Below are 8,018 nucleotides of genomic sequence, written 5' to 3'. Positions count from 1 at the left end.
AGGTGCCTGCCACAGAGGCAGGGGGTGGGGAGGGGTGGGGGGCGGGAGGGATATTGGGGACATTGGTGGTGAAAAATGTGCACCAGTGGAGGGATGGGTGTTCGATTATTGTATGGCTGAAACTCAACATGAAAGCTTTGTAAGTGTATCTCATGGTAATTCAATAAAAAATTAATTTAATAAAAGAATATAGATGCGGGGCTGGAGTGATAGCACAGCCTTGCACGTGGTCACCTGGGTTCGGTTCCCGGCATCACATATGGTCCCCTGAGCACTGCCAGGAGTAATTCCAGAGTACAGAGCCAGGAGTAACCCCTGTGCATAGGCGGGTGTGACCCCAAAAGATAAATAAATAAATAAACAAATAGATAAATAAATAAAAAATATAGATGGTCCCAGAAGCCAAGACAATACTAATTAGGGGTGGAGAATGGGAAAAGACAAAAATCAAGGACTACTGTCCCTATCAGTTAGCTGCGAGCTACCTGCCACACAAGTAGGGCAAACACATATAATGATCATCCTCATTATTTTGAGATGAGACCCAACATCCATGCTCTGAAGTAGTTCTGAAGGTGCTGAGGTATAAACATTTTCAATTGCAGCATTCAATTGGGGTTTGTCTAAAATTAATATTAAGCTTTTCATCCCCATGATATTATTCCTCTCTCCCCATTCCTTTCAATAGAAGTATGTTAGAAGAGTTAGGAAAATGAATTAAATTCTAAAGTGCAGTATGGAACTGAATTGCCAAAAGATGACATCTCTGTATCACTGTCATCCCATTGCTCATTGATTTGCTCGAGCGGGCACGAGTAACATCTCCATTGTGAGACTTGTTGTTACTGTTTTTGGCGTATCCAATACGCCACGGGTAGCTTGTCAGGCTCTGCCGTGCGGGCGAGATACTCTCGGTAGCTTGCCAGGCTCTCTCAGAGGGGCGGAGGAATCAAACCCAGGTTGGCCGCCTGCAAGGCAAATGCTCTACCTGCTGTGACATAAGTTTTTTAAATTATTTAATACTGATTATGGAGATTTGGGCCATACCCAGTGGTCAGAATTTCCAGGATCAGCAGCATACAAATGCCTTAAACAACTATTCTATCTATTTGGTCCTGGAAAACGTAGTTTTAATGCTTACCTTTTCCAACTATTAGGCAGAATATACTCTTTTCTTTTCTGTTTTTGTTTTCTTCTTCTTTTCTTAGTTAAAAATTTCTGTTTTGTCTGCAAATTCTTCCTTCTTCCAGTCCTGTGGAAGGCATTATTTTCTCCCATTTCTTACTCTTCACAGTGCACCCAGAACAGAAATACCCCATATACACTCTACTTATAGATTAACCTTTGACATCTTGTGTTATTTTTACCTGACCATGGTGTCACCAGCGTCCTGAATATGCTACTCATTAGCAAGCTTTGACTCTGTTTATTTCATACTTAGTTTCTCCTTTATATTCTTAGCAAAATTGAAACCGTTCATAGTACAACACTTCCGAAAGATGCAATACAGAAAGCAAGCTAGTTAGATCTGGTTGTTCGTTTTTATGTTGTTTGTTTTCTTTCAGAATTATGTGTTTCTATAACAATCAAAAATGTAATGGGAGGCAGTACAGTGATTAGGGTGAATGTCTCACATGCACCCAACCTGATCTCAATTTTCAGCTCAACATGGTCCCCTGAGCACTGAGTACCACCAGGTGCAGCCATGGGGACACCAACCACCACTAGCATGATTCAAGTATCTCCACCCCTTCAGGACATGAACTGAATTGCATCTTTGGGCCCTTACATGGAACCAACATCCTGGTTGGTTGACCACACACAAAGTGCCAAGGATGCCCCGGGGGCCTCTAGGCAATGCTTGGGAATCACCCTCACACAAAAAATTAATTTTTGTTCATTTTGTTCGTGTCTCACTGTCAAATTTTCTAGGAAAATATATTTTTTAGTATATAAACTGTCTCAGACAACCAAATTAAACTTTCACCAAAGGAGAAATGAGAGGTCACTGAGTTACATTTTCCAAAATGCCACAGAACCCATGGTTGTCTCCACAGAAATTTATAACATTTAATGTTATTTCTTTCATAATAATAAAATTATGTGCATTTATTTGTTTTCACTTGGACTGGAGAGATAGCACAGCAGGTAGGGCGTTTGCCTTGCACTTGGCCGACCTGGGTTCTATTCCTCTGTTCCTCTCGGAGAGCCTGGCAAGCTACCGAGAGTATCACACGGCAGAGCCTGGCAACCTACCTGTGGCATATTGGATATGCCAAAAACAATAACAACAACTCTCACAATGGAGATGTTACTGGTGCCTGCTCGAGCAAATCGGTGAACAACTGGACGACAGTGCTACAGTGCTACAGTGACAGTGTGTTTTCACTTTGAGGCCACACGTGCGGTGCTACTCTTGTCTCTTGCTCAGGGCTCACTGGAAGCGCTCAGAGGGAACCGGATGCTTTGCCATGCATCAAACCCGAGGCCAACTAGGTGCAAATGCTTTACCCACTGTGGTATTCTCTAGCCAAAATTATTTACTTTTAAAAGAAGAAAAAAAGATATATGCTGCTTAAGATCCTTTGACCACAATCCCCCCAGATGACTAATGATGTTCATTGATAAGTATGAGAATTTATATGGTTAGAGTTTATCTGTTAGAGTTAGAATTTGTTAGAATTTATTACAATTTGTTAGAATTTGTTTTTTAATGAGTTTACTCCCCCCTGAATCTCTTAACATAATCATTATATTTCTTGGGGCAGCAGTAATCTAGTTGATTTAATTGACCATTCAAAATATCACCTATATGAAGGGGAGCCAGTCAAATAGCAATGGAAATGGCAAAGGGGCAGAAGTAGTAACAATGAAAAGGGAAAACTCAGGAGACAGGAGGTAGTGCAACAGATAAGGTCCTTATCATGCACGTTGTTTACAAATGTTAGATCCCCTGAACCCCATGTGGTCCCCTGAGCACGTCCAGGTATGACCTAAAAAACAGCCAAAAATAAAAGAAAGGATACAGGTCAAAAAACTGCCTTTCAGGGCTGGAGCAATAGCACAGCGGGTAGGGCATTTGCCTTGCATGTGGCCAACCTCGGTTTAATTCCCAGCATCCCATCTGGTCCCCTGAGCACCACCAGGGGTAATTCTTGAGATGAAGAGCCAGGAGTAACCCCTGAGCATCACCAGGTGTGACCTAAAAGGAAAAAAAAAGAAAGAAAGGAAAAGAAAAGGAAAGGAAAGGAAAAGAGAAGAAAGGAAAAGAAAAGAAAAGAAAAGAAAAGAAAAGAAAAGAAAAGAAAAGAAAAGAAAAGAAAAGAAAAGAAAAGAAAAGAAAAGGAAAGAAAAGGAAAGAAAAGAAAAATAAACTGCTTTTCTGCACCTACACTTGTGCCCAGACTGCAGGCAGCCTCTTGGATCTCTGACCCATGCCCAGTGGACACTCTTGTTCCTGTGGCCAGAAAGCAAAGGAAAGCCAAAAGGACAGGAAGTAGCAGAATAATAAGCCTTAAGAGGCAGGCAGCGGAGTCCCAAGGTCAGACAGATGGACAGAGCAACAGACCTCAGACTAGGAAGGCATGGAGGGCACGGTGCAATTCAGAACAGTGGGAGACAGAAAGTGACATCATTCACTGGAAGAAGCCAAATCAAAGGGACAAGATGTGCACATGCAAAGCAGGGAGAGGCCTGGACATGCTGGGGAGGGACCAGAACTGCCTCCTTACACCGTGTGATGCCATAAACATCAGGTGTTTTGGGGTGGTAACTTTATAAACAATACCCAAGAACCCACATAGGAATGAGACCAGTTTCACAGTAACAAAACCATTGTTAGTCCAGGGCAATGCAAAAGAGTCACCCTATGGACTGGGAGTGATGAGGGTTACATCATAAGATGAGTTTGAGAAATAGATGTGTGGAAAGCATTCAGAACAGTCTCTGATATGTGCAAGCCAAATTGGTGTTGGCTGCTATGGCTGCAGTACCCGCTGGCATAGTTCTTGTTTATATGCATTAGAGATATTCTCAGGGGCAGTGGGGATTATGACTATTTTAAAATTACAGTGATTATTTTTTAAGATATGCTACACAGATTGCTAGCAGGAATTTTGTATATAAATCAGGTTATCTCTAAGGCACTAGAAGAGCCTCTATTTAAAAAAAAAGTAACAAATTTAGAGACTATAATTGCTTTTTCATTAATGCCAAAGATGTCTGTGAGGAAGCTAATTTCCCTTTTGCCACCTCAGGTGCCCTAGCAGCTATTTCTGTGTGCCTCTGACAGCCAGCTTGAGAATTAGTTCCAGACTGGGTTAGAAGAGAAGATGTTCCAAAACTGATATGGTGAATTACCTTGGGCGATGCTTGTCTTTAGTCCGAAAATCATTTATTTATTTACAGTTTCCGTTAACAACCATATTTACCTTCTATACAAGGTTTTATATGCAGGCTTCCTGTCTTCTTGCTCACTGATTCTGACCCCCAGCCACTCCCTTTAGCTGCTTTTTGAAATATCAGGTCAGGCCAACCACTAGACTATATCTATCTCTTTATCACCCTCATCCCTTCTTTAAGTTCCACATCCTTCACTCAGACTTTGCCACATTTTTTGTAGGTCTGTTGGCTACACTCATGCCTGAAAGATATTCAGGGAAATTACTATGGGCCTACACTGTTCTGTATTCCTGTAAAGAATGAGTCCTCTTAAAACATATCTCTTGCTTCCTCTCGTCCATCTTCTTTCCCTTCCCTGAATATCTTATAAGCAATTCTAGAAATGTTGAGCATGCCAGTGGGAGTCATAAATCACTTGTTTCTAGGCTGTTTTTCTCCCCCATTCTCCTCCTCAGACAATGCAACCCCACTAAGACACTTGGTTTAGTTTCTTTCTGCATTCCTATGAAGCTGGGTGGACCCGCAAGCCTGACCAGAGTAAACCAACTAAGATTTTTCAGTTTAGTTTTGCAGACTAAGTCAAGATGAAAAAATCTGGCCTGTGTAGCAAAGTCCCCAACATGCACCCTAGCGGAACACAGATCTATTCTTCACTGCAGACACAAACTGGGACAAGTTAGAGCCATCGACTGACTTCCAATAGGAACTGCTTTCCAACAGGATCATCCCCATAATCGAAGGGGATTATCCAGGTTTAAGGGTCCGCAATCCATAGAGAGTTAAGCTGAGTCTCAAGACTTGGCTCTCAAGCAAGTACGAGTCTTCACACTTCTATTCCCCTTGAACTTCCCGAATTTCTAAAGTTCACTTAACTAAAAAGACCTACCAATAATTTTCTAAAGTGAAGTATTCACTAAGAAAATAAGTAACAGCAATGTTACTGGTACCTGAAACAACATGGATGAATGAATCCCACAGTGAGTTGAATTTAGACAAAATAGAGTACCCAGTAGGATACCTTTAACATGAAATTTTAGAAAATAAAGGTAAATCTCTAGTGATGGAAATCTTTTTTTCAGTATGGAGTTTACATGAGAAGGAGGAAGAGGCCCAGAAGAGGGAAAAGTGGTATGAAGAGATTGTAGAGTAATGAATAATGTCCATTGTCCTGACTTTGGTGCCGGTTCCAGGTATGGGTGTGTGAAAAAATTTACAAAACGGTAAATTTTAAATATGAACTGTCATCTCATTGTTCAGCCCGGCAAGCTACCGAGAGTATCTCACTCTCATGGCAGAGCCTGGCAAGCTACCCGTGGCATATTCCATATGCCAAAAACAGTACAATTAATATGAACTATTTATTGCATATTAGATGTATCTCAGGAAAGCTATTTGAAAGTGTACATTCATATCCGGCTAACAGGGTATAAAATATTAGCAAATTTCTAATATTAAACCAACCATGCAATTCTAGAATAAATCTCTCTTGGACATGGAGTATCATTTTCTTAATGTGCTAATGAATTTTGTTTGCAAATATTTATTTTTATAGTTTAGAAAAATTTAATTTCATCTTTAATTTCTTTTTCTTATAGTAAATACTGGAAAATGTCATTAACTGGTTTTCATATGCTATTTGTTATTTCACTCATCATAGTTTATTTCCTAGTGTTTGGTCATTTTAATTTATTTATTTTGTCTATTTATTTGATGGGTCTATCCCTCAGAGCTCAGAGTTACTCTCTCTTTTTTTTAATTAAGATTTTATCATTGAATCACTGTGAGATAGATCTTTATTTTTTTTTAAAAAAAGTTCATATTTTGGTTTCAGTTATATAGTGTTCCAACACCCATCCCTCTACCAGTGTACATTTCCCAGCACCAGTGTCCCCCGTTTCCCTCCTATCACTGTCCTTCCTATCACTGTCTTCCCCTTGCACCCCCCCACAGCCTCTATGGCAGACACTTGTTTTTTCTCACTCTCCCTCTCTCTCTCTCTCTCTCCCCCTTCCTCCCTTCCTCCCTCATTCCCCCTCTGTTTTTCTGTCTGTCTGTCTGTCTTTCTCTCCTTAAGGGCATTGTCATTTGCAGTACAGATACTGAAAGGTTATCTGGTATCTCTTTGTCTACTTTTAACACTCAGATCTTGTCCAGTGTGATCGTTTCCAGCTATTATTGTCATCTGGAGTTACTCTTGGCTCTGTGCTCAAAAGTTAGCCCTGGCTCTGCTCAGAAGATCATCCTCAGTGCCAGGGGTTAAGTCCGTGTCAGCAAGAGGAAAGCAAAGGCCTGAACCCCTGTATTAGCTCTCAAGCCCAAATTGGGAATTTTGTTTGACTTTGTGGTGTTTGAAGGCCAATTTCAGCTGTATTTCAGAGAACAAAGAATGTTAGGGATCAAATCTGGAATCTCGACATATAACGCATCTAGTCCAGCCTTTTAGGACATCTCTCCAGTCTTAATTGGGGACTTTCATTTTAATTTAGCATATTGGAATCCTGAAAGCCCTGAGTAGAAGGTGCTTTCTCCAGGACTTGTTGTTACTCACATTAGACATCAGCACCGAGGGCTTCTATTCCAAGAGTAGTTCATTTTTCTGTGTGAAGTTGTCCTGCTTGTGGGTGGCAATAACACAATGGATACTATAAATTCGAATCCCAAAATACAAGTGCACAAAACTAAAAATTCTCAAAATTGCTGACGTTGTTTTTTTTTTTTTTTGGTGATTATTACTATTTTCCACCAAGTGCAGATAGATTTCCTCTTTATTGCTCTTTGCTGGCTGTCATATTTTTTCTCCCACATTGTTTTGTTGGGGTCATAACCCATCAATGGGCATTGACTTTATATATATGGGTCTCGGGCTATTTCTTTTTTTGTATAAATAAAAAGTTTACCTTTTCATTTATAATTTATAAACTCCAAAGCCCCAGATTCTAAGTCTCAGCACTTCCTCTCAGGTAGCCAGTCTTCTACATTTATTTGAATTCCTGATTTCTATGGGCTCTTGGGAATTTTATTTAAAGGCATATTTTTTGTTCAGGACCGTTGCATATTTAAGCTGAATAGAATTTTCAGAATATCCAGACTATGATACTGTTGAAAATAGAATCCTACTCTCTTAAATACATTTCTTTTCATTAAGTTAGACCACTTCATAACATAACATCTGATCAGAAAGCAATCAATATATGAGTAGATGTCTCATCTACATTTCTTAGGCAATATTTCTGGACTCTAAGATTCTGAAGATCTTTAGAATTTTATAAATACTATTTCCAGAATTTTCTGGATTTTCTGATTGTGGTCAGTGGGACAGGGACACAAATATCAAGTGTTCTTGGTGTTCTAGTATGCTGCCAAGATGGAGAGTAGTGAATTTTTTAGTCCTTCTTGTTCAAAGCCACCACAAATTGCTCATTCAGTGCATTGTGACCAGGATAACAACTGCACCACTGAAACACTAAACTATTTCAGAGGACCCCTGGAATTCTGCAGGCATTTTCAGATTAAATGCCTTCACTTCATTATGAATTCTGTCAAATCTGAACTCCTCTTTTAAAAATTTTTTTTTTTTTTTTTGCTTTTTGGGTCACACCCAGCGATGCTCAGGGGTT

This window comes from Sorex araneus, chromosome 1, assembly GCF_027595985.1.
Source record: "Sorex araneus isolate mSorAra2 chromosome 1, mSorAra2.pri, whole genome shotgun sequence".
Classification (NCBI taxonomy): domain Eukaryota; kingdom Metazoa; phylum Chordata; class Mammalia; order Eulipotyphla; family Soricidae; genus Sorex; species Sorex araneus.
Note: the sequence above shows the minus strand (reverse complement) of the source record.